Below are 20,535 nucleotides of genomic sequence, written 5' to 3' on the forward strand. Positions count from 1 at the left end.
TCTTTTTCTTTTGTGTTGAGTCATAGGAACCACCGTACTGTTAAGTGGGGTCCAAGAGAACCAGTCAGAATGACTGAAGTGATGCCTAAACCAAAAACCTATGTCTTCGAGTGAAGACTATGAGAGCGAATCTTGTCCAGAGTCGGACAAGTCAGCTTTGCTTGTAGCCCAAGTAAAGTTGCCGTGTGAGTTTGAAATCTGACCGTTGGAACACGTGTCAGTTCCTTAGTGACCCAGGGTCATTTCGGACAAATCAGGTCGGGTTGCCAAGTGGCTATAAATAGCCCACCCCCTACAACCATAAACGGTTGGCTGCTCAGATTGAAGTACGGCTTTTGTCGTTTGAGAGCAACCCACCTCGAAGCCTTTGAGAGAGAATTCCTTGCGAGGATAAAGCCCTAACCACCCAGAGCCAGAGAATTGGGCATCACTTAAGTCTTCTTGTCTGTGTGATCTGAAGACTTATTACACTTGAGGACTGTGCATCCTCCAGCCGGTTAGGCGTCGCGTTCTGAGCATCCAAGAGACATTGTGGATTGCCGGTGAACGAAGTCTGTGAAGGTTTGGGAGTCTACCTTGAAGACTTACCAGAGTGATTGGGCGAGGTCTATGTGACCTTAGCTCAAGGAGAATACGGTGAGGACTGGGTGTCCTGAGCTGCGTGTTCAGGACTGGGTGTCCGGGACTGTGTGTCCTAAGGTTTAAATACCTAGCCGCTCCAACCAGACGTACAGTTGTCACAGCAACTGGAACTGGTCCAACAAATCATTGTCTTCAACGAGTCACTGGTTTCATCTTCACTTCCCTTTACTTACTGTTACTCCTTGTGAAGTCATTGTATGTTTGCACTATCATTTGTCTTCACTGAGTGACTGCGTGTTCTGTTTGGCTTCACAATATCTTCCTACCTGATCCTTACTACCTAGCTGCTATTAGTCTTTGTGCTTTCACTTCATTGAATACTTGACTATGGTTTGCCTAGTGTAGTCTACCTTCCGCTGCATGGTAATAGGTTTATTTTATCGTTTGTCTTCAAAACTTCATGTTTTGAAGACTTTCATAAAAATCGCCTATTCACCCCCCCTCTAGTCGATATAACGCACTTTCAGTATCCCTTGGTGTGATTGCAAATACTTCTTATAGATGGCTTGTCTACCAACTTATGGTTGTGCTCACCAACAAAGTAGATCACCTCCCAACGACGATCTACTAGTTTCACCACCATCTTGGCTTTGCAACCGGTTTTCAATATTCTATCTCGCTTTTGTTTCTTACTTTTTGATACGTCTCAATGTATCTATAATTTTTGATTGTTCCATGCTGTTTTATTATCAATCTTGGATGTTTTATAATCATTTTATAGTCATTTTATATCATTTTTTGGTACTAACCTATTGACATAGTGCCAAGTGCCAGTTGCTGTTTTTTCCATGTTTTTTACATCGCAGAAAATCAATATCAAACGGAGTCCAAATGCCACGAAACTTTACGGAGATTTTTTATGGACCAGATGGAAGATATTGGGCCCTGGTTGCACCTGGGGGGAGTCCCGAGGAGGGGACAACCCACCAGGGCGCCCAGGAGGCCCAGGCGCGCCCTGTGGGTTGTGCCCACCTCGGGTGCCCCCGGACCGCCTCTTTGCTCTATAAATACCAATATTCCAGAAACCCTAGGGGAGTCGACGAAATATTCATCCAGCCGCCGCAGAGTCCAGAACCACCAGATCCAATCTAGACACTGATTCACGTCTCCAACGTATCTATAATTTTTGATTGCTCCATGCTATATTATCTTCTGTTTTGGACATTATCGGGCTTTATTATCCACTTTTATATTATTTTTGGGACTAACCTATTAATCGGAGGCCCAGCCCAGAATTGTTGTTTTTTTGCCTATTTTAGGGTTTCAAAGAAAAGGAATATCAAACGGAGTCCAAACGGAATGAAACCTTCGGGAACGTGATTTTTGGAATGAACAAGATCCAGGAGACTTGTACCTTACGTCAAGCAACCAACAAGGAGGCCACGAGGTAGGGGGGGCCCCCCCCCCCCCCCCCCCCCAGGCACGCCCTCCACCCTCGTGGCCCCCCTGTTGCTCCACCGACGTACTTCTTTCTCCTATATATACCTATGTACCCCCAAATGATCAGAAACGGAGCAAAAACCCTAATTCCACCGCCGTAACTTTCTGTATCCACGAGATCCCTTCTTGGGGCCTGTTTCGGAGCTCCGCCGGAGGGGGCATCGATCACAGAGGGATTCTACATCAACACCATAGCCCTTCCGATGATGTGTGAGTAGTTTACTTCAGACCTTCAGGTCCATAGTTATTATCTAGATGGCTTCTTCTCTCTTTTTGGATCTCAATACAAAGTTCTCCCCTCTCTTGTGGAGATCTATTCGATGTAATCTTCTTTTGCGGTGTGTTTGTTGAGACCGATGAGTTGTGGGTTTATGATCAAGTTTATCTATGAACAATATTTGAATCTTCTCTGAATTATTTTATGTATGATTGGTTATCTTTGCAAGTCTCTTTGAATTATCAGTTTGGTTTGGCCTACTAGATTGATCTTTCTTGCAATGGGAGAAGTGCTTAGCTTTGGGTTCAATCTTGCGGTGTCCTTTCCCAGTGACAGTAGGGGCAGCAAGGCACGTATTGTATTGTTGCCATCGAGGATAACAAGATGGGGTTTTCATCATATTGCATGAGTTTATCCCTCTACATCATGTCATCTTGCTTAAAGCGTTACTCTGTTCTCTTGAACTTAATACTCTAGATGCATGCTGGATAGCGGTCGATGTGTGGAGTAATAGTAGTAGATGCAAGCAGGAGTCGGTCTACTTGTCTCGGAAGTGATGCCTATATACATGATCATACCTAGATATTCTCATAACTATGCTCAATTCTGTCAATTGCTCAACAGTAATTTGTTCACCCAGCGTAAAATACTTATGCTCTTGAGAGAAGCCACTAGTGAAACCTATGGCCCCCGGGTCTATCTTCATCATATTAATCTTCCAACACTTAGTTATTTTCATTGCCTTTTATTTTACTTTGCATCTTTATCATAAAAATACCAAAAATATTATCTTATCATATCTATCAGATCTCACTCTCGTAAGTGACCGTGTAGGGATTGACAACCCCTTATCGCGTTGGTTGCGAGGATTTATTTGTTTTGTGCAGGTGCGAGGGACTCACGCGTAGCCTCCTACTGGATTGATACCTTGGTTCTCAAAAACTGAGGGAAATACTTACGCTACTTTGCTCCATCACCCTTTCCTCTTCAAGGGAAAACCAACGCAATGCTCAAGAGGTAGCAGTACCACACCGCTCGCCGCGTGCTCATCGGGGCTGTATCGTTTACTCATAGCCCTCAGGCCGGAGCTTTTTAAGCCAGCTCCTTGCTTGCTGATGCCGCCTGATCTTCAGAGACGGCGTGTCACGCAGCATAACGATCGTAGGGTGGCGAGCATCAACCCTCTTGACTGCGATCCAATCCCCGTCACCCTGAACTACATTAACGGTATGTACTGGGTTGGCATGAACACGTCTTGGATGGTGCTCATCGACAGTGGCGGCAGCTGGATGCTCGTGGAGGTCTACACCCGGCTATTGACCCCCCTTCCTTCGATTAACACTGCACTGCTTTGGCACCGCGGCCCATAATACTCGGAATCTTACAGTAGCCAACATGATACCAAGTTTGATTTACTCAAGGTAGTAATTTGCCAAGTGCCCACAAGATCTGCGAATTATAAAGACTTCAGGCTAATTGCATTCTTCAACTGCGGTGTCGCCTATCTGACAGTTCACTGCGGTAAGTGGATAAATCTGCACGTCCATCGCAGGATCATACATCCTCCATGGTTCTCTGATGCCATTGAACACAAGGGCTTCATTTACGTTGTCGACTCCTTCTATGGCTGGACATACTGCTGGCCTACTCCAGTCATCGCTACAAATGGCTGTTACAGTAGTATGTTACTCTCCTATCATGATGGCTTGCTTATATTACTGTCAACATTTACTGAAAAATATTCATGCTCATAACATGTTGTTCTTAAGATTGACTACATTAAGAGCCCTTTTTTATTTGACTCCAACTTGATATGATGTTGTAGGCCGCCTGGTTTCCCTACCCTTCCTAATCCTAAACCTTTCAAAGAAAAGCGACATGGAAGTTGCAGGTGGTTTCTGGCTCGATCAGACGATGGTGAACGATTGATGATCGTTTGCATGTATCGGACGTGTTGTTTTGCAGAATACAATCACAGTCATTGCAAGGTCTTTGAGTAGGATCCCAGCTTCTCTGGGCCTTCAAGAATTTTTGACTGGAGGCTGGTAAATAGCCTTGGTACACGCTCTCTGTTTGTTGGACTGAGTTATCCAATTAACCAGGAGATAACCAACGGCAAGGATCATGATGGTAGCGCGGTTTCGTTCATCAGGTAAAACTGTGTGTACACAGCATACCATGCGTCTCTACATGCACCATACCCTGATATGTGCCACCACGCTCTGTAGCCCAAAGTAGGAGAGAGGGTCACAAGTATCAGACTTCGACCTGCTGGCTGGAGTTTCCCCCGTCAGGCACCCATCTGGTTCAAGTCGTCAGCCAATCTCCACAGCTTAATAAATAGTAACGTCTAACTAAGCTAGTTAGTTAGATGCATACACTTGGTGTAGCAGGATCTTTATTTAGTTTGATGCATACACTTATTCTTTTTTGGTAGCCCTTTTGTAATGATGGCTGATGTTTGGTTTGGAAGAGAGAGTTGCGTCTTTACTCTTCTGGACTGCTTACTGCTTTTGTTGCACCCCCAGCCCTGGTTGCTGCTGCTGCTGCTGTTTTCAATGTACAATTAGTAGTATATTTTGTCTGTTGGTTGAATAAATGTGTTGTTATAACGACAAACACAATGTTTCGGAATTTGTTGCACGGTCCAATCCTTTAGTGCCCCGTACCGTACGTAGCGCATACTATTTTTCGTACGGAACACATTTTCCACCTGTTGATAACATGCATCCCACTGATGAAGGCCCAATAGTGGAGCCCATAATTAACTGGAAGGGAGGCTCTCACATGAATCCGACCCAGGTACATGCTCATGGTCCCCTAAACATAAATAAATAAATAAAGCTAAATGCTCAATGCACCAGTTCTTTAAATTCACGATTTAACAGGAGGATATTATTTCCTATGATAGTGTCATTACATTCAGTCAATATAATTCTTAGGCAAAGATAGCGACCAATCTTCTTTCTCCCACCATTTTCTTCCTGCAACCAGCGGACCCATGCAAATCATAGTCAACGCGCAAATAGTTCCGGTCCATTTTTAATTATCAATAAGAATGTCCAACCCAACCCAGCACATTGGCGACATCACTTTATCCTCCGCCTTGGTGCACTCGCCGCGGCGCCGCCGTCCGGCCCTGTCAACATAGTGAATCAAGAGAGGACTGTAGTTGTGAGTATGACAGTACGGACCCACCAAGTCCACTCCCGAACACAAGCAAGCGCCTCTTTTACTACGCAGATGCACCCCTCATTTTTTTACTCTAATCCAACCTGCTGATATCTGGGACCCACATCATTTTCAACGTATAGTCAATTATCGACATAAATGCACAACTTATTTTGAGGATTTGTTCAGAGGAGCAGGCTATAAACTGGGTTGTGCGGTCTCTGTGGCCTGTCTAACAACATGACCAGCCCAGCAGTTTTTTCTTTGGGAAAATAGGTAGGCCACTATTTCTTTTTGAAGTATACCCAAGCTAGGCCTATTTGTTTTCTCTGACTTACTGGGCTTCAAATCTTTCAAGATGAGGAGGGATGCATTCCGGCCTGGCCAAAAAGTATGGTCAGTACCTGTTAAAAGTAAATGGGAAATTAGTTTCTTTTTTTGTTTTTGCTCTTCACTGATATTTTATATTTCATTGGATTTTAACATGACATAGTAATAAATTATTTTAAAACTTGTTTTAGTATGGCTACTAATTTTTGGATTAAGAATATTTTGTTTCCCGGCAAAAAAATGCGAATTTTAAAATTTTGCACATTTTTAGTTCAATTTTTAACCCTGGTACTGACCAGAAAATGGGCAGCAATTCTAAAAATGGAAAATGGGCTGCAATAAATTCCATATGAATTAGAAAATGAGTAAAAATTCCGAGGCTGACTTGTTTACGCAAGGCTTTGTCACTCAACACACGATTCTAGCAGCAGCGTCTCTTGGATGTCCATCCAACGGCTGACGTGCTTCTTCAATCTCTGATTTTCCTGCTCCAGCCGCCTAAACCAGCTCTGGCGGGACTGCCTGCTCCCTCCTCTTGTGGCCCGTTGTCATGCCGCGCAGGCTTCACCGGCCCACCCTACTCCCTCCGCTGGCCTGGCCGCACGCAATCAACTTCCTCCTTATTACGCGAAAAAAATGATTCCTCCCACTGACATCTGGGGCACACCGGTTCAAAGGTTGACCTGTGGGCCTACTAAGTTGACGCATACGCAGGGCTTTGTCAACTTAGTCAACAAACGATTCTAGCAGTAGTGACCGTTGGATTTGAATCAAACGGTCCTGCTGCTTCTTCAATCGCTGCTCTTCTTGCACCAGTCACCCAAACCAGCGCCGGCGAAACCGCCTACTCCTGCCCCCAGTGGCCGACTGTGCTGCCATTGAGGCCTCACCACCCCTACTACTCCCACCGCTGGCCAGGCCCTGCAGCGACGGCAGGCTCACATCGCAGTTGAACCAGTGAACCCTCATACTCCTCTTCGCGTGGGCTTCCACTGCCGCGTCTTCCCCGGCTCCGTGTTGTCCCCTTCCTAGGCCTTGTCGTCGTCCACCGCCCTGGTGCTCTCGGCACGGCGTGGTCAACGTGGTCAAGGAACGACTTCCATCGGAAGAGTACTGTACATGGAGAGGCTGACAGGTGGGTCCACGGCCGCAGCAAGGAAGTGCCTCCTTATTACGCAGAAAATAATGATTCCTCCACCTGACAGCAGGGACCCACCGGATGGGCCACCGTATTTCACGAAAAAACGTTTCCCCCCTGACTGCTGGGACCAACCAGCTACATCTTCGCACGCAAGGAAGTGCGTCCATATTACGGGCAAAAAAAATGATTCGCCCCCTGACTGCTGGGACCCACCAGCTACATCTTCGCACGCAAGGAAGTGCTTGACAGTTGGGACCCACCTGGTCGAAATGTACGTAGTGTTGTCATTCTGGTCACGAACGTGTACGTACATACTGGTCGATCGGTCTGTCTATAGGTTGCAGCGATGAACCGTGGCCATGTAAGGAAGGGCACGTGTCGTAGTACAGGCGTGCACGTAGCATGTACACGTACGTACAGCGGCCAGGGTGCAAGAAAGTAAATACGGCCACGTACGTACATACGGGCGGGGTCCCGAGCGCGTACTCGCGCATATATATACGGACGGCCAGGGCTTGTGTACATGGAGAGGCAACGGACGGGAGCAACGGCGTCCTGTTCGTCGGGCAGCGAACCGGCTGGGTCAGAACGGAGAAACAACGTCATGTTCATGGGGAGGCAATAGAATACGTGGTGTTCACCGGGAGCCAACCGGCTTGGACAGAACAGCCGATGGAAACGAGGCCTGGCGTATCGTAGAATGGAGGAAACGGCCTTGTGTTCGACCGACCATGGTCGAAATTCATCGGGAGGGGTCTGGCGTACCGCAAAACATAGGAAACAGACTTCTCTTGGACCTCCTACGGTCGAAATGGGGTCCTGTTGATCGGGAGGGGTGTGGCGTACCACAAAATGGAGTAAACGGACTTGTGTTGGAGCGCTACAGTCAAAACGGGGGTCCTATTCATCGGAGGGGTGTGGCGTACTGCAAAACGGGACTCCACGGGATACTGTTCATCTCTACCGTCGACCTCCTCCAGCCTCCAGGGGCTACTGTTCATCTACCATCGACCTCCTCCAGCCTCCACCTGCGACTGTTCATCCACGGGCTCCTGTTCATCCAGCCTTAACCGCTCCTCCATCGGCTACTGTTCAACCAACCCTCTCCACGGGGTCCTGTTCAACCACCCCTCCACGGGCTACTGTTCATCCAGCCCTCCACCGGCTACTGTTCAACCAGCCCTCCATGGGGTCCTGTTCATCCAGCCCTCCACGGGGTCCTGTTCATCCAGCAGCAATGGCCTCTACTACCACGGGGTTCTGTTCATCCAACCCCCCACTGGGAATTGTTCATCCAAACCCCCCAACAATGCTCATTGTTCATCAAGGGAAGGAGGCAGCAGGGTTCGATCGACTTCAGTTAGCAGCAGTAGTGAAGGAATCACTCGGCTTCAGTTAACAGCGGGATCGATCGCTCGGTTTCAGTAATGTAGCTAGTGCAATCGCTCTGGTTCAGAGAACGCCTCACTCGGGTTCAGTTAGAGCGCAAGGCCTCACACACACGCGCGTACGTATGAGAGAAATGCGCATCGCACGGCCCCCGACCACCCACCGTAACCGGGAACCCCCCTGATATTTTCCTCGCCCTCGCTCCTACCATGGCTTTTTCCGTCATGGACGGCCCAAAGAATGTCATGCAGCTGCATCTCTAGCCTGCCAAGGACGAAAAGCCCATTTTCTGTCATGAATTTTTGTCATAGAAGTAGGAGCCCACCACATCTATAATGATATCGGGTTTTGTCACAATTATCGTCATAGAAGTGTCATAAGCATGACATAATTTTTTTCGTTTGGCCCAAAATGTCACGGATGTGTCTTTTTTGTAGTGGAAGCTTATTACTCTTGGGTGTTTGGGAACCCTAGAGCTTGTTTCTCTTGGGTGCTTTGGTGCCCTAGACGGTTGGTGTGTTTGGAGCTCAATCATTGTTGTGTAAAGCTTCGGGCAAGCGTCGGGGTCTCCAATTAGGTTGTGGATATTACCCTGAGCAATTTGTACGGGTTCTGGTGACCGCACCCAAGGGTTGCCAAAGTGTATGGGTTCGGTGACCGCCCCCAAGGGGTGCCATTTGTACGGGTTCGGTGACCGCCCTCAAGGGTCCCTTAGTGGAATCACGACATCTTGCATTGTGCGAGGGCGTGAGGAGATTACGGTGGCCCTAGTGGCTTCTTGGGGAGCATTGTGCCTGCACACCGCTCCAAACGGCGATTAGCATCCGCAAGGGTGTGAACTTCGGGATACATCATCGTCTCCGCGTGCCTCAGTTATCTCTTACCCGAGCCCTTTACTTATGCACTTCAGTTTGTGATAGCCATAGTGTTTCATGATATATATCTTGCTATCACCTAGATGTTTTATCTTGCTTAGCATAAGTTGCTGGTGCACATAGGTGAACCTAGTTGTTTTAGGTTTTGTGCTTGACAAATTAAATGCTAGTTTTATTCTACATTTGTTCAAGCCTAAACCAAAATTATTTTAAAGCGCCTATTCACCCCCCCATCTAGGCAACATCCATGATCTTTCAGCATGCACATGCACGTCTTATGTATTTTGTGTGTGTGTGTGTGTGTGTATGTGTGAAAGTGCAACTATCCCTGGGTGGTTTTGGTAATTCCTAACAACATATAGCTCATTGAGCTAATACTATTTCAAGATAAATATTTCAGGAAGGCTCAATGATTGGCATGTCATGGATTAGAAATGTGGACCCCTCAAAATGCTAAGGACAAAAGATTGGCTCAAGCTCTAAAGCTCAAGACTCTACTTTTTACATTTTAGTGATCCAAGATCACATTGAGTCCATAGGAAAAGCCAATACTATTAAAAGGGGATGAGGTGTTGCTTAATGGGTTACTTGCTCAAAATGCTTAGTGATATGCTCCAAAATCCTCAACCACTTTCTCATATCCACATATGTCCCAAACCAAAAGTCAAACTTGGCCCCACCGAAACTTTCCATCCGGCGCCACCGAGTTCAGTTGACATAGCCACTGCCACAAAACCCTAGTCACTTCGGTCCCACCGACAGGGATCTCGGTCTCACCGAGATGGGATTGAAAACTCTCTATTTCCCTTCGTAATGTTTCGGTCTAACCGAGATGAACGATCAGTCCCACTGAGTTTGCAATGCAAACTCTCTGTTTCCCCTTCGTAACGTTTCGGTCCAACCGAGATGAGAGAATCGGTCCCACCGAGTTTTCCTGGCCAACTCTCAGCTTGCTTATTACCAAAATCGTTCCCACCGAGTTTGTGTAATTGGTCTCACTGATATTACATTATGCCCTAACCCTGATGAAATCGGTCCCATCGAGTTGACATGTCAGTCCCACCAAAAATCCTAGCATTCACATTTTGAACTGAATCGGTCTGACCGAGTTTTCTGATTCGGTCCCACCGAGTTTGGTAAATTGTGTGTAACGGTTAGATTTTGTGTGCAGGCTATATATACCCCTCCACCCACGCTTCATTCATGGAGAGAGCCATCAGAACATGCCTACACTTCCATCATACATTTTCTGAGAGAAAACCACCTACACTTGTGTCGAGGTCAAGATATTCCACTCCAACCACATAAATCTTGATCTCTAGCCTTCCCAAGTTGCTTTCCACTCAAATCATATTTCCACCAAATCTAATCCTATGAGAGAGAGTTGAGTGTTGGGGAGACTATCATTTGAAGCACAAGAGCAAGGAGTTCATCATCAACACACCGTCTATTACCTTTTGGAGAGTGGTGTCTCCTAGATTGGTTATGTGTCACTTGGGAGCGTCCGTCAAGATTGTGGAGTTGAACCAAGGAGTTTGTACGGGCAAGGAGATCGCCTACTTCGTGAAGATCTACCCTAGTGAGGCAAGTCCTTCGTGGGCGATGGCCATGGTGGGATAGACAAGGTTGCCTCTTCGTGGACCCTTCGTGGGTGGAGCCCTCCGTGGACTCGCGCAACCGTTACCCTTCGTGGGTTGAAGTATCCATCAACGTGGATGTACGATAGCACCACCTATCGGAACCACGCCAAAATCTCTGTGTCTACATTGCGTTTGCTCCCTCCAAACTCCTCCCTTTACCTTCATGTGCAATGTTTTACATTCCGCTGCTATACTCTTAGACTTGCATGTGTAGGTTGTTTACTTGACTAGTGCTAAGTTGCAAAAATCTGCCAAGACTTAAAATTGGGAAAAGGCTAGATTTTTATTTGGTCAAGTAGTCTAATCACCCCCTCTAGACATACTTTCAATCCTATAGTGTACATGGAGAAAATGCATGTCTCTTGTATCTCACCTACTGAAAAATGCGCAAGACAATGCCGATCATCCCTTTTTTAATCCACCTTGCCCATCCCACCTCCTTCATTTTCGGGTTTTTTGCCCCCATTTTTGACCTTCTTCGAGCTTGCTATCTCTCAATCCCTCCAATGATTCTTGCTAGTTATTAAGGGAAAAGAGAGAGGAGATCTAGATCTATGTTTCCACCAATCACTTTCTCCTCTATGTGAGGGCAACCCCTTGGATCTAAACAATGGAAGGCACAGAAAACATGGTAAAGAAACATTTATTAGAACAGAATGGCTCCCCCCACCACCCCCACCATCCCGGTGCTAGGCTCTTCAGCGATCTTCCATCCCAACCACTAAACCCTCAATCCAATCTAGTCATCCTCTCCGGCGTCTCCCCCTCATCAAGGAGGCTCCCATCTTTGATGGATTCTCCATCCGGATCCACCCTTGGCTTGGACTTCTCCAAGGGCTTGGCTTTACAGATGCGATCTACAAATCTTTTTGAGTTACTATGCACCCCGTGGAGGATCCTGGTCATTTCATCATGGTTGTCTCTTTTAGTAGGCATGACTTTCGCCTCTCTGATGATTCGGTGGCTGCGGCTTTGGAAGATGCCCTTGGGGGTTCGGCTATTGAGTTCTTGGTTTCACATATTCAAGGCAAGGTATTCTCCTTCCACATCTCATGCAAAAAAGTTGGTCTTCAAATTTTAGCACTTCGATCTTTTGCGTGTGCACACTTCAAGTGTTATTTCCATCTTTGGGGACATGGTGGCCCTAATTGGAGATATGAAGTTTTAATCTAGAGAAAAGAATGTGATGCCGAATGGATCTTTGTTAGTCCCACAAAACGTAGGGCTACGTTGGGCATGATGGCCATGCATAAGCCTCCAGCCAAATCTGTTATCAAATCTAGTGGCCATTCTAGAAAGAAAATTTATTTTGCTACGTTCCAAACCTATCCTGTGTGCAAAGGATATAGATATCCGGCTACGCAGAATTGCATTATGATGGCTCTTGATGTGGGTTATTTGGTTCCTTCTCATGAACGTGTTATCATTCATACGCCACCGGAACCGGACCTCCATTGGACGACGGCGGTGCCTCTGATCACGTTCGGTTCAGTGGATCCATCATTTTCGCCTGCCAAGTCTATCCATGTGTTATCTTCGGCAGTCTCTTTGGGCGGGTCCCCTGTGATTTCAAATGTTTCTCCAGCCGGCCCGTCAATGGGTTCTGGGCCACCCCCGCCACCCCCTGGTTCCATGTGCTTTGGGCCTGTTTCTGAGCCCAGTCGGGATACCCCAATTCCCCCTATGTTTTATTTCCCGAGCAGGATATTGGGATGAAGAACCAGCAAGATCTTACCAGCAAGATCTTAATTCGGCTCCAACCACCGAGCCCGGATTTACAGAAGATGATTTGAAGGGATTTCACTCTATGGTTGAAGATATGGCATTCCGGTATTGGAAATGCCAAAATTGTTTTTCCATGGCTCATCCTACGGCTGCGTGCACCAATCAAACAAGATGTCGTCGATGTTTTAAGCAGGGCCACAGGGCCAAATCTTGCACAGGATCTGTGCCAGATGAGGGTTTTAGGTGGGTCCCATGCGTCATTGAGGCTATGACTGCCAACCCACCACCGTTTTCCTCGCTTGACGCCTCGATTTCCCTCCAGGACTCTGCTCTTTGCTCACTGAGCAGTCCCATCGAGCGTGCCCCTCCTACATCTATATCCTCCCAATCACTGGCGGAGCTAGGCAGGATCTTCAGGGGGGCCAAACAGAAATACTACATGTTTGGGGGGGCAAAGTGTATACTTTTTCTAATCCAAGCATCCCTTAAAAAATTTCCTTCCTATTTATTGTCAAGGCTGGGGGGCATGGCCCCTGTAAGCTACAACGTAGCTCCGCCACTGCTCCCAGTCACCACCCCCGCCTCTGCAATCTCCGCCAACGCCACCACCATTGCCTACACCGCATCCGCCGCCTGACCCTCGGCCGGAAACTCCACCACCGCCACTTGCATCAATGGCCGACTTCGAGCTCAACCCCTGGGAGTATGTTCCGCCGAGCTTTGACATCATCGATGGCGGCCCGCTCCAACTGCCGTGCACCTTCTATGCTCCTGCCACTATACCAAATCGGAGGCATGAAGAGTATGCTATCATCATTGTCGAGCTAGAGCCCCTGCCTGAAGAGATTCAACTGTACCGCAATATGGTGAGTGATTTTGTTGTCAATCAGCTTGGAAGAGATGTGCTTGATGCACAGCCATGGATTCAGGAGGTGGGTCTATTCCACTTTCCTAGCGCTGCGTCTAGGTATGTCATGGTGGATCATCCCCCCTTTGATCTAGGCAATGATTGTTTCGTTCGATTTATTCCACATGATGAGGGCATCAACTATAGAGCAACTCAGGGTTTCCGTAGGGGTTGGGTCATGCTTCTGGGTGTTCCACTGGACTATCATCGCATGCAGTACACTGCTGATGTTGTTAGCACCTTTGGACGTTCATGTCTGGCATCAGGACAATCAATTGATGGTTTGCACTCTGGCCTATGTTTCTTTTCCTGCGCCATCACTAGTCCCTCAAGGTGTGGTTTACCGTGAGTATGGAGATTTTGGGGCTGTCAGAGTGTCTTGGTCTGCACCTTATATGTCCTATCAGCAGATTTTGCAGATGTACTTCTTGGTGATGAGGATCTGATGCCTTTCAATGGAAATCTGCACCCGCTTCCTGGTCAGATGCAGTTTAATAACCATAATTGGGTTATGCCAGAGTACCCGGAGCTTGGCTGGAATGATGTTCCCCCGCCTGCTAATAACAATCAAGCGCCCATGGATGCTGAAAATCCTGATGAGCCTGCTGAAGAGGATGCACAATCTCAAGAGTCAATGATTTTGCAAGGTTCTGTTGATTCGATCAACAATGCTGAAGATTTTGATCTTAATGAGGTGCCTGTTATTTTACCTAAAGATGCTATGGTGTTGTTTTAACCCCCTGCAGTTGCTCCTCCTATTCAGCAAGTTATTCATATTGGGCAAGTTATCACTGTCTTTGGGACAGTTCTACCACCTGAGATGCAATGGACACGTACCTTTTCCAGCATGATGTAGTGTTTTGACACCATTACAGTCCCAAAGCCCATGATGCAGCCTTTGCTGAAGTTCCTCATGCTCTCCAATCAGTCCTGGGATTTTAGTCTGCCTGAACACCTGCTGGGATGTCGCTCTCTGCCTACTCCTTCTGTTAGTTAGGCTAGACTCTGCTTTTTTCCTGTCAAGAGGCCGGTTGCTCGTGCTCTTTGCTTTGATGTCATCTCTGACCTTGTCACTGAATCTTTTCAGTTTTCTGCTGCTCCTAAGACCTCAAAGAAAAGAGCCTGCAAATCTTCTGCTAAATAGGTACTGGTTGAATGTGAAGTTCGTCGCAGTGCGAGGCTTAGCGCACTCCGCGATGGTTTCCGTTAGGTGCAACATAAACCAGTTGTTTTTCCTTGGGTATCTCGTTTCAAGAAACAGAAGAGAGCTCTTCCTGCTGAAGCTGCTCCACCTCCAGCTACGTCAGATAAACCTGAAGCTGAAGTGCCACCTCCCACATCTATCTCTGATCTCCAGCGCATTGGAGCGCACCTGCAGATTGCACCAGAGAAGCTCACCGCGGAGAAGCTTGTAGCTGATCCGTCCAAGTCTTGCAGCAGCAGCAGCTCCGATGATAAGTGAAACCTTCGGCTGCATGGATCCATGGCGTACCTTTCTAATCGTCATTTATATTTCCCTAGTTTCATTTGTGTTGAACCTATGTGTGGACTTGGCTTTTGGGTCGGGTAGATCACTGCGTGATCTCCTTTATGCTGAACTTATTTTGGTTTGTAATGAATTGCAACGCGTTTAGAGACTGGAAGATTCTATGTTGGAATGTACGTGGCCTTAATTCTGAAGCCCGTCAGTTAGCGGTCAAGCAAAAGATCGATGAATCTGGGTGTTCGATTATTTGCCTTCAAGAAACTAAGTGCATGCATATTGATCAGCGTTTTCTTAGGAAATTTTGTCTGCGGCGTTTTGATAACTTTGTGTATGTACCATCTTCTGGTGCATCTGCTGGTATTGTGGTTATTTGGAACTCCTCTTTCTTTGTTCGAAAGTTAGTACAAGCTAAACCCTATGGTATCATTGTGGAGTTCCGATCCACGCACACGTCTGAAATTGGGACCTTGGTCTCGGTCTATGGTCCCTGTCAGAATCCTGCTCGCGAGGAATTTGTGCAATGGTTATATAATTTGGATATTCACTTTGATGAGAATTGCTTGTTGATTGGTGATTTTAATTTTATGCGCTTGTTGGACAATCGCAATTTGCCAGGGGGTAATGTCAATGACATTTTACTTTTTAATGAAGTTATTGGCCATCTGGGCCTTGTCGAGCTGCCAATAAAAGGTCATCAATATACTTGGTCCAACATGCAGACTAATCCTTTACTGGAGCAGATAGATTGGTTCTTCACATCTGTTTCTTGGACTTTTAATCACCCTAATACTTTGGTCTTACCTTTGGCGCGCACTGCTTCATATCACGTACCATGCGTAGTTAATGTTGCCACATTAATTCCAAAGGCCAAACTGTTCCGTTTTGATAATTATTGGGTGAATCTACGAGGGTTTATGGATTGTGTTCAGGATGTTTGGAATATGCCTTCCAGGAAATCCTCCATTGTTAGCTCTATCTCTGCCAAGTTTAAAGCTCTCAGAGTTGCTCTTAAGAAATGGCATGTGAGTCTTTCCAAGATTAAAGCACTCATTGCAGACTGTAACACGGTCATTTTATTCTTTGATGGCCTTGAGGAACTTCGTGCCCTATCTTGTCCGGAATTAGATTTTTGTCGAATTGTGAAGTTACACTTGGAGGAAATTCTTCATTTACAGATTATTTATTGGAAACAGTGTTGCACCATCTGTTTCATTAAGATTGGTGAAGAGAACTCCAAGTTTTTTTAGGCTATGGCCACGGAAAGGTACCGCAAAACACCATCTCCTCTATTAAAAATGTTGTAGGAGATGTGGTGTCTGATCATCAGCAACTTGCTGGAATGTTTTGGTCTGAGTTCAAAAACCGTATGGGTCATGCTCAAGGAATTCAGATGGGTTTTGACTTAGAGAATCTCCTAGCTAAAGTTGATGGGCTAGAGGATTTGTCCAAACCTTTCACTGGTGCTGAAGTGGATGAAGTTATCATGCATCTGCCACTGGATCGTGCTCCTGGGCCGGATGGCTTTATTGGTCTTTTCTTAAAGAAATGCTGGCATATCCTTAAAGCTGATTTTTTGGAATTGGTCAAGGAGTTCTATGAGGGCAAATGTAACTTGGAATGTCTCAATACATCCTTCATTGCTCTTATACCCAAGAAGCTGAGCCCAGAGTTTGTTGGTGATTTTCGGCCCATCTCACTCACTAACACTTGTTTAAAATTCCTTACCAAGCTACTGGCCAATCGTTTGTAGAAGTTTATTCTTAATTATATTCACCAAAATCAGTATGGCTTTCTCAAATGTCGTTCCATCCAAGATTGTCTGGCCTGGTGCTTTGAATATATTCATCAATGTAAAGCTTCAAAGAGACCTATAGTTCTGCTAAAAATTGACTTCACAAAGGCCTTTGATACACTTGAGCATGCAGCTATTCTTAGAATTTTGAAATGCAAGGGTTTTGACGATCGTTGGATGGGGTGGGTTGACAGTTTACTATCTTCTGGGTCCTCTTCAGTCTTGTTGAATGGAGTTCCGGGCCAACATTTCAAGTGTCGATCTGGAGTTCGTCAGGGTGATCCTTTGTCACCACTGTTATTTGTCATTGCTGTTGACCTGCTACAGTCAGTAGTTAATGACATGTGTCAGCGCAACACCCTCACCTTTCCAATACCCACCAAATCCAAGGATTTCCCAATTGTACAGTACGTCGATGACACTCTTATCGTTCTACCAGCTGTTGACTCTCAACTCATTGCTCTCAAAGAGATGCTTGAAGTTTTTGTTGTCTCAACAGGTTTGAAAGTCAACTTCAGTAAGTCTTCGATGATTCCTTTAAATATGACAGCTGAGGAAGGTTCTAGAATAGCCAGCTTGCTTGGATGCATAGTGGGTACTCTTCCCTTCACATACCTTGGCTTGCCTATGGGAACTTTGAGACCTACAATATCCGAATTGATGCCTTTGGTCGATCGTTTTGAGAGAAGGTTGTTCGCTTCTTCTTGCCTCCTCAATCAGGGTTGTAGACTTCAGTTACTACAATCGGTTCTCACTTCAATGCCAATATACTTCCTCTGCACTTTGTTGATCCCACAAGGTATTCTTAAGCAGATCGAGAGAATTGAACATCGGTGTCTTTGGAGAGGTAATTCAGACACGCCTCGACAATCACTGGCAGCTTGGGAGTTGGTTAGCAGACCAAAGAAATATGGTGGTTTGGGAGTTCTTGACCTGAGTGTGCAAAATGATGCCCTCCTGATCAAGCATCTTTTCAAATTCTTTATATCCCGTGGGTAAACTTAATTTGGGACTCTTACTACCAATTCTCGGCTCCTCAAGCTACCCAAATATGTGGTTCCTTCTGGTGGTGTGACGTGCTTAAGCTATATGATAAATTTTGCAAGTTGGCAATACCACAGGTACACGCTGGAGATTCTGTGGTTTTTTGGTTGGATAAATGGGAAGTGAGTGGCAGTCTTATTACTCTTAAGGATCGATTCCCAAGACTTCACTCCTTTGTGATTGATGATTTGGTCACTGTCAGGGATATCTTCGATCTGCCTAATTTGGTAGATAGTTTCCACCTACCTCTGTCTCTGGAGGTGTCGGTGTCAAAACCGGCGGATCTCGGGTAGGGGGTCCCGAACTGTGCATCTAGGTCGGATGGTAACAGGAGGCAGGGGACACGATGTTTTACCCAGGTTCGGGCCCTCTTGATGGAGGTAAAACCCTACCCGAGATCCGCCGGTTTTGACACCGACATTGGTGCTTTCATTGAGAGTTCCTCTGTGCCGTCGCCATCAGGAAGGATGCCTCATCTCGTCTTTAAAGACGGCACCGTTGCTAAGGGAGCTTTGGCTGTCGGCCAAACTCTCCGGCTAGGCGGTTTCCTTATGACCGCCTTTTCAGTTGCTGTGCCGACGATGACCTCTCGGGTCATCGAAAGCAATCTTCACATCAGCTCGGAATTCGCCGAGCAGCTAGATCCAATGGAGCTCTCTTCCCTAAACGAGCTCTTGGATCGCATCGCCGCCCTGGGAGTCGCTACGGATTACGACCAGATTGGGCCTAAACCCGATCTGAGAGAGATTAACTCTCCCCAGGTCACCCATCACGTTGCCGTGGTAGAGGGACAGTGCGGCGACCCTTCATCTATCTTAAGGACTAGCTATGTCCGGATTCCCGATCCCTCCAAGCCGGATACCCGCGGAGGGGAGGATATCACTCAAGACCTGAACTTAAAGTCAGGCGACGGACTAGATTCATTGGGTCGCATCCAAGAATCCCAACGCCTGAGTTCGGAAACTCCTTGGCCCCTGGGTCTCATATTGGGTGAGGTTTCGGATTTGATTCCACCCACCCACCCGTACATAAGCGATCTATCCCAAATTAGGCAAGAGCTCGAAGAAACAGTACATCATTACTGGGCCAGATTCCTCCTGGTTATGAACAGGATAAAGGACTGCCGCGAGGAAGACGCAATTTCATTCTTCTGCAATAATTGCACGGACAAGGGAATCCTCAACGCCATAAGTCGCCGTGATATTACATAGTTTGCTGACTTGGCGTCCATAGTACGAAAGTACTGTGCGATGGAAAGCGCCTGGAAAACCGAAACAAAATTTTGGGACAATTCGGCCTTGAATACAAACCCGGTCCGAAATAAAAGGGTGCATCATCGTCAGACACCCGGGTTCAATACCAAAAAGCAAAAGCCCTCTACAGGGCACGGAACCGTACTGGAAGGATGGCTTGATGGACCCTGTAAAATTCATAGTGCAGAGGGCGCCGCACCAACTCACAGCCTTAGAGCATGTCGGATACTCCAGCAGGTGGCAAAAATTGGCGAAGATCTTCTAATTCCAGAAGCCACAAAAAGCCACCCCAGAGAAACCAGTACGGTATTAACAGTCTTCGAGACTTTCGCATCAAATAATATGCGAAAAAGAACACTCCGTGGCCTTGCCGAAGTCTACCAAGTAGCAACGATAAACCCATGGAGTGACACGGCTATTACTTTTAATGCCAGTGATGAACCTAAATTCCGAACAGCCCGAGCACCAACCGCATTGGTCCTCAGTCCAATAGTGGACGGCTTTCGTCTTACCAAGGTACTCATGGATGGCGGCAGCGGATTGAACCTCATTTATGAGGAAACCCTTCAAAAAATGGAAATAGACTGGAACCGCATTGAGCGAAGCAGCACAACCTTTAGAGGAATAATCCCCAGTCGGGAAGCGCGCTGTACAGGAAAAATCACACTAGATGTGGTGTTCGGCACGCCGGATAATTACAGGTCCGAAGAGGTCACGTTCCAGGTGGCCCCGTTCACTAGCGGATATCACGCTCTGCTAGGGCGGGAAGCGTTTACAGTCTCCCAAGCAATACCCCATTACGGGTACATGAAGCTCAAGATGCCCGAGCCTAACGGAATCATCACTCTCGTTAGTGATCCGGACATAGCACTCCGCGCCGAAAACAAGACAGCCGCACTGGCCTCGAGGCGCTATCCGAAGCCCTAGCGGCTGAGGAACTGACGCTGCGCTCCATGGTGAATAGGGACGATGTGATACTCGATAAAAGATCCAAGTCCACCTCCTTTAAACCGGCGGATGAAATAGTCAAATTCCAGGTCCATCCAACGGACCCCAATAAAACAGCTTCCATCGGGGCACAGTTACACCCTGATGTAGACACCGCACTGCGAGAGTTCCTACGAGAGAACTGGGACATTTTCTCCTGGCACCCTTCATACATGCCAGGAATCCCATGCAGGCTGGCCGAACATAGCTTAAATATCCTAAAAGGATTCAAGCCAGTCAAACAGGCTCTTCGGCGTTTTTCCGAACCTAAGAGACATGCCATGGGAGAGGAACTAGCCAAGCTATTGGAGGCCGGATTCATCAAAGATATCAAACATCCGGACTGGCTAGCAAACCTGGTGATGGTACCAAAGAAGGACAAATCTTGGCGCCTGTGCGTTGATTTCAAAGACCTTAACAAGGCTTGCCCAAAGGATCCCTTCCCTCTCCCCCGCATAGATCAAATTATCGACGCTACCGCAGGACACGATTTGTT

Source organism: Triticum urartu, chromosome 4, assembly GCF_003073215.2.
Source record: "Triticum urartu cultivar G1812 chromosome 4, Tu2.1, whole genome shotgun sequence".
Lineage (NCBI taxonomy): Eukaryota > Viridiplantae > Streptophyta > Magnoliopsida > Poales > Poaceae > Triticum > Triticum urartu.